Source organism: Amblyomma mixtum, chromosome 1, assembly GCF_055824585.1.
Source record: "Amblyomma mixtum isolate Tamu chromosome 1, ASM5582458v1, whole genome shotgun sequence".
NCBI classification, from domain to species: Eukaryota; Metazoa; Arthropoda; class Arachnida; order Ixodida; family Ixodidae; genus Amblyomma; species Amblyomma mixtum.
The window spans coordinates 149,498,560-149,511,452 of NC_143012.1; positions in this window are offsets into that span (position 1 = coordinate 149,498,560).

Consider the following 12,893-nt stretch of genomic DNA (forward strand, 5'->3'; position numbering starts at 1 on the left):
GATGTGATTGCTGCAAACACCAGCGGCGAGGAGCCATGCTGGAGAACAGCATAGTAGTTCAAACCTGATGACAAAACATGTCGTCAGCGGACCGACGCTCGTTTCCAGTTAGCCCTGTCTTGCTGACTTGCGGTCATACATCTCCATCAGCCTTATCTCCCAAGGACAGGAAGGCCTCCGTGCCTGCCCCTCTGCCGGCCGCTTGGAGCCAAACTGCAAGTGGACGACCGCTGTCATCATTGAATACTCCTGGCTGAGCGGTTATGGTGCTCGGCTGCTGGCCCAAAAGACGCGGGTTCGATCCCGGCTGCGGCGGCTAGAATTTCTTTGGAGGAGAAATTCTAGAGGCCCGTGTACTGTGCGATGTCAGTGCACATTAAAGAACCCCAGGTGGTCGAAATTTCCGGAGCCCTCCACTACGGCGTCTCTCATAGCCTTAGTCGCTTTGGGACGTTAAACCCCATAAATCAAATCAAATCATTGAATACTCCATTCACAGTTGCCAAACGAGCCAGAGTTTGCGCTCGACCCGCTCCGACCATTTCCATAAAATTTGTGGCTTTTTATTCTACCGTCTAAGGTAATTACACTCAATAACTTTGGGGGACAAAATTTCCTGGTCATGTGGCAGCCCTTTGAATTTCTTAGACAAGTGCAAAATTTGGTCCCGCTAAAAAATTATGCAAAGATATTTTACTTTTGATCTCGAAAAATTTTTGTAAATACTGTGTCTGCATTGTGCCTTTTATCTCGCAGCAGTGGATTTTCAGCACAGTTTTTAGCTTTGTTTTAATTCGTTATTTCACCCCAAGAACCATCATATTTGGTATTCCTTTGTTTCGTGACCTACATGAGCAACATCATATTTTTCGCTGGCCCTCTATAACATAACATGTACTATCTGATTAAATGGTTTAAACTATATTTCAACACAGTATATTCAAGGAAAAAAAATGTCGAACTTAGAAAGAAGTGTGTTGTGCCGCATTTTCGGCCATAAATTTTGTACGGAGGCATTCTGAGTATAATTATGAAATAGCTAGTTTCATTGTAATTTTGCTCACTTGAATTTTATCGGTGCCTTTTGTGTTTTAAGCGGCAATCTCAGTTTGACAACCTCGAGCCATGGTTTCCCCATACTGCCACTGCACTGCACAACATGGCCGTGCTGAGTTTACACGAGCAATGGTAGAGCAGCATCAGATGACCAGGTGTCTCCTGCTGCCGCCCACCTTTCAGCCACAAGTTTGTGACGACAGTCCTCATTCCAAACACAGCAGCACAGTCAGATGTTTTGTTCACCATATTTTCCGGTGTATAAGACGCACCCGCCATATATGCAGGCTGTCATTGAAAAAGTTGGTATATAAGACGCACCCGTGTATAAGACGCACCCCAGTTTACCCAGTTAGGCTAGTGAGGCTTATTTAAACATGCTTGTGCGACGATCACGAAATGCCCTGTACCTGTGAGAAGTTCTTAAGTGATCAAAAACACTCACGCCATACCCTCCCACGTTTTAGCAAAAAAAAAGAAAAACAAACGAAAGAACTCTCCTTATGTCCATAACATTTTATTTTAACTTAAAGCCTTCCGAAGTCTTCATCCTTGGATGCGCTATAAAAAAGTTCACCCATTTCTGGAGGCAACACGGCTGAAACATTCTCTTCGCATCGTACTACGCACACGGAGCATACAAAGCTGCGAAGGGTGACTAGTTGCAAAGGGGTCTTGGCTTGTCTTGACAATGGCGAGAAGCGTGATTGTCACCATCTTTTGGCATTTCACATTACTTTTGCTTGGGGCCTCCGAAACAGCCGCGTGTTTATGATCCCAGAAATCGTCATCCCCACCGTTTCATAATAAAGTTCACCTAAAAAAGTTGAGCACGGCGGTCCCCGTATTGAAGTATTAACCATGTTACAACCGCGTTATTGGTTGTGATATTTTTTGGGTGAAAAAAAGCTTGAACATGAATCTGAGTAATTTCTGAACTCGGAAATAAAAAACGAAAAATTCACGTATAAGACTCACCAGCAAGATTTTTGAAAAAAAGCTGCGTCTTATACACTGGAAAATACGGTAAGTGGAGCATGCAATGCTCTATGAGTCGGTATAATATTTTCCAGAATTTAACTTCTGAGCATTCTTGTTTTGCACGAACTAATTAAGGTAAGAAATATCGTCGTGTTTCCCTCCCGCGATGCTTCATGCAAGCTCCTCTCTAAGATGTGGTTACAGCAAGAACAGTACTGATCTTGCTGTAACCACATCTTACTCAGAGAAGTATTCAGTAACAAAGCAAGTGTAACGCATCATCAGAGAAACCGGCATCACCTGCTTTGAGAACTGCGAAAGCACTAAGACAGTTGCTCTTTCACCTTTGGGTCCATTTCAGGCAGATTCAGGCATGAAGCACGGTTTACATGAAGCTTCCTGGGGGGTCATTCTTCTTTAAGGGGATGACATTCTTAAAGCGTTGCCCTTCAAACTTTCTCATTTCAGCCTTCCAAGTTTCCGCCACACATGCGACACCGTACCGGGTGTCTCAGCTAAACTTTAAACCAACTGAATGCTGTTGACAGCTATAGTCTGCAGTAGTTGTACTTCTGCAATGTTACTTTATTAGTGAGTACTAAGTGGCTAATTGTTAAAATATTGCATTTGTGTAAAAAGTGTCAGTTTGCCAGTTGTAGATCGCCTTGAAAAATGGGAGACTGAAATGTTAACACCAAGGTACCGGTTAGGTCGATCTTGTTAACTGTGCTAAAAAAAATGCCCGCCAATGGGTTAGCAGTTGCTGGCGCGTATCTTGTGGTGGCTACTGCACACTCAGAATTCTTTTTTGCGCACACAAAGACGACACAATAAGACGAGGGAGACAGGACGGAGCGCGAACTTTCAACTGTTTTATTCCGGAAAAGTACACGACATTTATGCCAAAAAAAGTGGATAATAATCAATGCCACGTGCAAGCCAAATACCCGGGAAAAGCACATAGGAAGGGCACAGGTGACTCACCTCTTATCTAATTTATCTAAAAAGGCAAAATCTTTGTCATACGTTGTCACAGATGGTGTACTAATACATGAACTACCGCTCTTCCTAATATGGTAGGCCTCAGTCAATTCTCGCGCAAGCCTGTCAGTGCTCCTGCACAAGATGATAGTGCCTTGGAGCGTTGCATCAGTTTTTTTCCTTTCTGTTTTTTGTCATCTTTTACACACACTGATGTGCGCCGGCAGGTGCGAACCGGTACCGTTCCTCAAGGACAAATTGTGTTCCTTTAGCCGCTCATTAACACGTCGGCCCAACTGCATACTCAAAACCGCGTCGGGGATGAGGAGGCGAGCGTTTTCAGATAGCTCGTCTTGGGGCTGTTGAGATTGTGGACCTCGCTGACTACCAGAAGAATTCCCCACAGCGACTCCTGTTTTCCTAGCAGTCAACAGTGGTGCCAACGATGAGGCGCTGAATGCTCACAGCAGCGGCTGCAAGGTCGTGACCACTCGGGCTAATCTCTCTGTGCAGGAGGACAAAGCCTCTCATCTCCCCTGATGAAGGGGAAGAAGCCTGCTGCGGAACGGGGTAGCCCAAAGATGACGAGACGAGCGTTTGGGAAAGCGAACCTCCTCTCTCCCCTTAATGTTTAACATTAGTGGCGAAAGCGTCGTTTGAAGAATCTCCAACTTCGCCACCGGTGCCGCGAGACGGTGTCTGAATGGCCATTGACACCAGAAGAGTTGCCTCTCGCCGCTGGACAGCTGATCGGGCCCTTCTAATGATGAGCTAATTTCCTCAGCTATGGAGCACCAACTGGATGGAATGCTGTTTGTTGGATGCTTATTCCAGCTGACTTTACAGTCGTTTCGTTGCCCTGTGACTCCCCCTACTGCTTCAACGGGACCTGCCGACCTGAGCGAGTCGGGCAGCTCTAGGCACCTCCACAGGGCCCTCAAGTAGTATTAGTATTCCTGTTAGAGCAATGCACTGTTCCGCTGGGCCCAGCCCAGGCCCGGGCTTGAAGTTGCGGATTCGATGAGGTTTCGTATCTGGCTCGGCTTATGTTGGGCCAAAAAGTGGACTCCACCTCTGAATCATCAGCTGCGCCGTGATTCTGTATCGTAGCGGCTTTAAAAATCTTCCCACCTCGACCACTGACTCATTTGCACTGAAATTATCTGCAAAAGGAGCTTTCATAACATGCCAGTAACTTTTGTCTCGTACTGAGTTTGACAACTGTGCTCACCTGGTTTGGCAGCCACAATGCAATCTCGGAATCATTTGCATAGGCCATGGTGTAAGATATATAGGTAGGGACACAGTGGCCAGTGCTCAGGCAGGTAAGTACCCGGATTTCCTTTATGTGCCATGAGATGACTCCTCACTATGTTGCCCTATTACGCCCGTATTTTGAACCTGTTACAAAGGTAAGTGCTGGCATCTTGGATGACGCAGCACTAAAGCCGCATGTAGCGTTTTTTGAATGAGAAAACAGACCCTGTGTGAAACGTAAGCAGCCCAGCCGACGAACTTGCACTGTCATGGACGTTTATCGCGCCTGTGATGGTGCAGTGCAAGGAAACGCTCCATCGGGACCAAGATGAACATCGAAACGCAAGAAACAAACACCACGTAATATCATCCGGTTTCAGTGTTGCGCCTCGGTTAGCTCATGCCACTGTATTTCAAGATTCATTTTTGTTTTTGTCACGAAAGGTCGGAATGGTGGAAAAAGGCTGATTTAAAGAAACACGAATCGAAGGCTAGGCCTACAGAAAAATACCACGAAAACCAAGGAAAGGCTAACAAGAAAATTAAATCACACATGTCCATCTAAGAATGTTATCTCTTTGTCCAATGGTACAACAGAAGCAGTGCTAATGCATTTGTCACCAGTGTTAGTAATATGAAAGGCTTCTATTATTTCTCTTCTAAGTTTAGTTTTTGCATGTGCCAGGATCGAGGAGCTGCTGAACAAAGGCTTGCATTTATGAGTCGCAACATGCCCTGGCAGGCAGCGTCTTTCATTGTTTTTTTACCGTCCTCTTATGTTCCCACAGTCTGTCGTTGATGCACTTTTCCGTTTGTCCAATGCATACACGACCACAAGTTAAAGGAATGCTGTACACAATGTTGGTGGCGCAACCGACATACCCTTTTTCATGCTTTTTTTCCACATGACTCCCACTTCCTGGACGGGACAGTGCAAATACTAGACAGCCGATTGGGAGCGGAGAAAAGAACCTTCATGTCATGTCTCTGGCCTATCTTCTTTCAGTTGTGGGAAATTTCGTGGATATACGGAATAACCTTCATGCGTTGTCTGGGGACTGTGGGGCTCGAAGGCTTCCTGTCTCCTCCTTTTTTCTGTAGAAGAGACACTGTAACACTGCTGATGACGTCGTAGGGGTAACCTGCTTTCTCGAGACGGGAGACCTGATTTCCGAAGCCATGAGGTGCGGACAACTTTTGAAGAGCGCTGCTTGTAGAAGAGCCGTGACTATGCCACGTTTTATCAATTTAGAGTGGCCACTCTCATACGGAAGGAGTCTTTTTTGTGCGTAGGTTGTATTTGTAGCAGAGATGGCACCCGCAATCACCAAAGATGATCTGTATATCCCAGAACTGGATGCAGTTGCCTTGAGAGAATTCCGAGGTAAACTTCAGTCCTTTAGATTAAATGTTGAACAAATTGACAATCTCAAAGACAAAAATCTTCAATCTTAGTTTGTCCTTGTCTTTTCGCGCTGCATTCTTTAACCATGATCACTGACCAACAAGCCCAAACAGCCACTTTAGTTCAATATTGCATCCTGACGAAGCATCTGGAATATCTAGGTAGTCGTCAGCGTATCTCAGAATTTTGAGTAATGCCGTCCCTGCCGGGTTTTCCTTCATCTGGTTGTCCATGGAAGAAAGGTATTTGTCTCGGAGCGCCGGTGCGACTGCAGATCCAGTGCAAAATCCATCTTTCTGCACAAGCTTTTCCATCGAAGGATATCACTGTCAACTGCTGGTAGAATTCAAGGAGAGTGATGAAGTTGTCTGTGCTGATTCCGGAGGAGTTTTGAAAGCTTATCTCATTTGTGCTATCTGCTCCCGAACAGCCTCTAGAAGGCCTCCATGTGGGACAGAATAGAACAGATCCTCGACGTCTATTGAAAACGCTGAAGTAGCAGAGTCGAGGTTTTGAAAAGCAGCAATGGTCTCTGTAGAACTTTTTACCAGAAAAGGATTTTCTAGGGGCGAGCTCTTGGGTTGTAGCTGTACAAACTTACTGACTGTAGCCTGCCAAGCGCCTTTTTCCGAGAATATCGTCTTTAGCGGGCATTCTGGTTTATGGGTTTTACCCAAAAAGAAAACCTCCAGGACATCTTTCTTTGATTTTTCTACCTCAGTTATTACTCTTTCAAGGGAGAGCTCCTGTATAATTTGCACCGCAGTCGAATTCTGTTTCTTCAGTCGAAATTTCAGAGCCTTAAAATTCTTTCAACGCTGCCTGTGCTTTTTCATTGAAAAGTGACTCAGGCATCACGACAAATCCCCCTTTCTTGTCAGCGTGGAGTACGGTGGCACCGCAGCGCTGAATCGCCTTTGCTGTCTTCACAATGGGAGGCTTTCCTTTTGGAGTAAGACATGATGTTGGGCTAGTCGGTTCATGGTTAGAGCAAAACAGAACTGCGCAAAGACTGGACAAAAGAAGGCACGAATGCGCACACACAAAGCGCAGCACACACTGCACGAACACACACTGCACTTTGTGTGTGTGTATTCGTGCCGCCTTTTGTCCCGTCGTCTTCGCGTAGTTCTGTTTTGCGCTCTCCTTTTGGGCCGGCCTCAGCAATCCGCGCGAGGCAGTTGATGCCATCCCCAGTAACTCTCAACTTGCTTGCTTCAGAAGCACCAGTAGCCACGTTCCTCACAAGTTGTGTTAACACGTTTTGGCAGGCTAGTTGGTTAAACATCTTGAATAAACAGCGCGAACGAAGACGAGCACAAAAGACAAGAAAACGGATGACACAGCGCTGCTCACAAGTTCTAAATGTTGAGGCCTGTTGGTGCTTGGTTCATAGCCAAACGTGGGACCTTTTTGTAGGGTTCTCCTGACGTCCTCGGGGAGTGACACATCCCCCAGAACGGTGACCATGCCTTCTGTCTCTCACCGACTTTTTTGTCTGGGTGGCAGATTGGCGACTGTGTGGCGCCACTGGAACTCTGTTGACTGGGCAGCTAACTTCTCGTACTCTGCGAGGCGACGAGCTTGTCTTGAAGGTTCAGCGCTCTCCTTCACCATCACCTTGAGGCAGTCCTCCAGTAGCTGAGCCTGATTCCAGTATTCAGATTTCAGCATTTTGCACATGCGTTTCACATGTCCCCATGTCGGATTCGTCAAACCAAAAAGCCGTCGTACCTCCATCGGTGTTTGCTTCCTTTGAATGCAGCAAGTTAGAAACCTAGCTTGGCAGACAGTGCTGGCGATGAAGTTGACGCACGTGGTTGCCGGGTCAAGGATCTTCGATGCAGACAGAACAGAGCCCAATGTAGGAGAAATATGTTCAAGTAATACTCTTGTTTGGCCGAGTTGGTTCATCTTTGAGCAGGTGCGTGCTTGCGCGAAGAAGACTGGACACAACAAAGGAACACACACGACATGTACAGAGTGCAACTTCCAACCAGTTTATTTTCGCAGTCGACATTTATTATACCCGTGCTGGGCAATCACAAGATTAACAGGCAAATACACGCACTATTCATGTCAGCATCCCGCCGCCAAGTGTTCCACCAGATAGCAGTACATGTAAAATTGATATAGATCCCTTCAATACCATAATCATATAAAAGAAAAGACAAAAAGAAATGATGCATGAGGTGAATGACAAACATAGCTTTAAAACATCTCTTCGCAAAAGCAGTGTCAAAGTAAGTAAAACACTAAAGCGGTCAATGCGTAAAGTGTACTCATCGTAGGAAAAGCAGTGTCAATAAAGCAAGAAACATAAAACCAAAAGGCCAGTAACAACGTAAAAAACGGTGGAGAAAGGCTGATTTAAAGAAACACAAATTGAAGGCTAGGCCAACAGAAAACTACCACGAAAACCAGGGTAAGGCGAACAAGAAAATGAAATCACACGTGTCCATCTAAGAATGTTATCTCTTTGTCCAGCAGTACAACTGTGAACCCCATGTCCCCACATTGTCCTCGTACTACAGGCGGCAACATTGGCCATTACCAACACGACTGCATGCCTTGGCCCATGCGTTATGCTTTGTAGACTGCCACAATGGCAACGAAGAGCAAGCTATTAACTACAAAGAAAACATTGAGGAACACATAGCCAAGCCTAACCAAGTCAGTCCGTCCAATTGACGCACTTTAAATTCAAGATTCGCCAATGCTCTTCACTGCCTGCTTACAGGAGCTATTCCGGGGACTGGAATGGGAAGAGTTGGGGATAAGAGTTAATGGAGAATACCTGAGTAATTTGCGATTCGCTGATGACATTGCCTTGCTAAGCCACTCAGGACAAGAACTGCAAAGCATGATCAATCAGCTAGACAGGCAGAGTAGAACGGTGGGGCTAAGAATTAACATGCAGAAAACCAAAGTAATGTTCAATAGCCTAGCAAGGGAACAGCAGTTCGCAATTGGTAGCGAGGTGCTAGAAGTAGTAAGAGAATATGTCTACTTAGGGCAGGTAGTGACCGCAGATCCGGATCATGAGAGGGAAATAACTAGAAGAATAAGAATGGGGTGGAGTGCGTATGGCAGGTTCTCTCAGGTCATGAATGGTAGCTTACCAATATCCATGAAGAGAAAAGTATATAACAGCTGTATCTTGCCGGTATTCACCTATGGGGCAAAAGCGAGGAGGCTAACAAAGAGGGTTCAGCTTAAGTTAAGAACAACGCAGCGAGCTATGGAAAGGAAAATGATAGGTGTAACGTTAAGAGATCGGAAGAGGGCGGAGTGGGTGAGGGAACAAATGCGGGTTAATGACATCCTAGTTGAAACCAAGAGGAAGAAGTGGGCTTGGGCAGGGCATGTAATGCGAAGGCAAGATAACCGCTGGTCCTTAAGGGTAACGGAGTGGATTCCAAGAGAAGGCAAACGTAGCAGGGGACGGCAGAAAGTTAGGCGGGCGGATGAGATTAAGAAGTTTGCGGGGTGGCGGCAACTGGCACAGGACAGGGTTAATTGGAGAGACATGGGAGAGGCCTTTGCCCTGCAGTGGGTGTAGTCAGGCTGATGATGATGATGAAATTCAAGATGGCACCTTTCACAGCAGCAAAGTGCCGGCTCGTCGTGACAGTGTTGCCTGCGCACGCCTATTTTAAGTCGAGAAAACAAACTTTCGGTCCAAACCCAGCTTCCACTGTATTGCTGGTGCCTATTTTAGTCCGAAAAATCAAACTTTGAGACTTCCAAGTGTCTGAAATATTGGTCGCAAATATGTAACTGTCCCTACGAGGCGTGTGAGGGCTCCTCGATGAAGTCCAAAAAGTTTGTCAGCTACTGTATTTCATCCTCAAAGGCCCAAGGGCATTACATAAGGAGGGGCTACAGTTGGCGTAAATCCAAGCCAACACAGGCACAATGACACAAGCACTGGAAATTGTAAACACTAAAGAAATAAAGAGGAACTCGGGATTTCAATTCAGGAGGACAAAGTAAAAAAAAAATGCACATGCAGCAGTGTGCACAGGTGAAAGTCACTGAATGGTTCTTTCGTGTGCAACGACTTTCGATCGTTGCACAGAACTATGTCGTTGGGCAGGGCACTGCAGTGGGTTATTGAGCTGGGTGAAAAAGGAACTCTTAGTGTATTCCTAGTTTCCTCTTGACCGCTTTTAGGCTGCTTCCATTCAATAGAGCCTGCTTGATTCTTTCCACACGATACTTCCTGGTGTACTTCCTTATGATACTTCCTTGCGTTTATTAATTTTTATAGTTCTGCCAGTTCTATTCTTTCTGTTAGGTTGGCGGCTTTCATGCTTTGGAGTTTCTTACTATTACGCACTCCGTAATGATATCAAGATTATTGTTCATTTCCTGAATACCGAGGTCACCATACTCGGCTCAAGCCAAATATCTGATTTGATTTAATGGGGTTTAACGTCCCAAAGCGACTCGGGCTATGAGGGACGTCGTAGTGAAGGGCTCCCGAAATTTCGACCACCTGGGGTTCTTTAACGTGCACTGACATCGCACAGCACACGGGCCTCTAGAATTTCGCCTTCAAGAAATTCGGCCGCCGCGGCCGGGATTGAACCCGCGTCTTTCGGGTCAGCAGCTGAGCACCAGGACCACTGAGCCACCACGGCGACAAGCCAAATATCTGTTGAGCAGCAAGATCACTCCTCTGCTATCCCTCGTACCACTAACTCGTTGATGGGCTGCTTCCTTGGAAGTTTCCTGGGTTCCCTTCAAAGGTCCAGTCTAATTCGTGAGCATGCCGACCTGAAGTTCTCGATCTGAAGCACCTGTTGGTCCGCGGGTGCAAGCACCACTCCTACCAAACAAAAGCATAGCAATTTAAAATCCATTTTGGCACCGTCTTTTAGCCTGCTTTTAACCAATCAATAAGGGAATCACCGTATTTACACGATTGTAAGTCAACTCAAATGTAAGTCTAAAAACTTGGAGGTAGCTCAAGTTTCGCCTTTAAGAGCAGAACGCGATAGCATTATCCGGCCGCCGCCGCTTATTCTCAGCCGCTGTCGGCTGCCACACGGGGGCGTTCCTGTGAGCACGGCTCAAAACTAATATAGTAATAAGGGAGTAATTACTCATTGACATCCACCCGAGTGCAGCCATACGGCTACAAAGGAAGGCTATACAGCTTTCTCAGAAACTTCGTAGTTAAAGAAAAATTCGTCCTGGTCCGGGGTTCGAACCCGGGACTACCGCTTCACCGGAGCAGTCGCTCTACCAATTGAGCTAGCCGGGACGGCAAGCTCATGGTAGGGCAAGAGCGAATTGATCAATAAGTGATCAATAACTCGAAGCTTGCCGTCCCGGTTAGCTCAATTGGTAGAGTGACTGTGACTGCTCTGGTGAAGCGGTGGTCCCGGGTTCGAACCCCGGACCAGGATGAATTTTTCTTTAACTACGAAGTTTCTGAGAAAGATGTTGCGCGGCTACCACGGCTGCGGCCATTCCACATGCACTGGCAGCCGGCGGAGGTAAGGGAGGAGTTGAGCGGGTGGCGCCGGCGGAGGAACGCCGATGTTTTGGAGTGAGAAAATTGAGAGGCGAGGGAAAGGTGGGAAGACGGGGGGAAGTTCAAACTATTACTGCAGACAACTCATCGTCCACAAAACGCATTAAAATAATTCTTGCTGGAGGACAGTCGCTAAGCAGCGTCCTTTAAATTCCACACATGCCTAACTTTATTGCGAGCCCCTTTCTGAGGCCCTTCAGAAACTGGTAAAACGTGGCGGGCAGTCATCAAAGGCATCAACGTCAAGAAAAACTATGCACGAGCGATGTCGGCTCTACCGTCAGCTACTGACACTCCCCAGCATTGCTGCCATTCCGAGTGGTGGTGCCACCGTGATTGGAACAGCGGCCCGCATACTATCGACGCTCCCTTATCCGCCGAGTGTGCAGTAGAAAGTAAAAAAGAAAAAAAAAAACCCTTAAAGGGGGAAGCTGGTCTTAAAAAAACAAATTTTTGTTAATGAAGCCACAATAATGGAATCTTCAAGAAACGTATTTTTGCATGCAGATTCCAAATATGTAATTCAATTTTATGTAAAACAAGTCCTTGTGCACTTATATAATATCTTATGTACATGGGCGTCCGGAAAGGGGGGCAAGGGGGGGCAGTTGCCCCCCCCCCTGGAATTATGGATATTATTTATGCACTAATTCCTTTTCGGTGCTAATCTACCACCGCCCCAATCCCCAGACATCGGGTGCCCCCCCCCTGGAAAAAGTTTTGCGGACGCCCTTGCTTATGTAACTTTTTGCCGAGAGCTTTCAACGAATTTTGCTGCAGGAAACTTGCTAGGACGCATGCCATTGGCTTGTCTTGACATCAGACTATGCAATAAGGGCAAAATTATTTTCGTGCCTATCATAGAAGTCGAGTTACAGGGTTTTGAATTTGCCACTTCACAAACGCGAAGAAACTGACGATTTCAAAATCCTATAACTCACCTTCTATAACAGGCAGGATGATAATTTTACCCTTTTTGATGTTAAGGGAAACCAATCGCATGCGATCTAACAAGTTGCCTGCAGCAGATTTTCTTTGAAACTCTTGGCAAAAGCTACCTAACATATTGCATAAGTGCACAAAATTAAATTACGCATTTGGAATCAGCACACAGAAATACATGTTCCCTGCAGATTTCATAGCTGTGACTTCATTAGTAAAAATTTATTTCTAAGACCCTCTTCCCCCCTTAAAGGACGCTCAAGCTTCGCCTTTTGGGCCACCGCCACTTATCAGTAGCCACAATCGGCAGCCATGCGCAGGGAAGGGGTTCTGTGCATCGACAGAGCAGCTGCTCAGGGCCAGCACCAAGAGGGATGTGACGGAGCCCCGCAGCAAAGATGCAACCAGGCTGTGTAGCATCCCTGGTATCTCATTTGTCTCGCCTTTATTTACGGTGCCATGCTTCGGTTTCGACTGAAAGTCGACCCCTCCCCACTTCGGATTTTCAAATTTAAAAAAAAAATCACGTCAATCTACAATCGTGTAAATATGGTACTTCCCCATGTGATCACTGGCATTGAACCTGCCCTGTTTGGTAGAAGCCTCCCTATCCGCCACCTGGGAGACGCGCTCTCTAGCAGCCAGGCTCTGCCGAGAGACAAACGGGGTCTGGCACAGCCAGACGCACCACCATTGCATTTGGCTGCGCCAGACTCCTGCTGACAT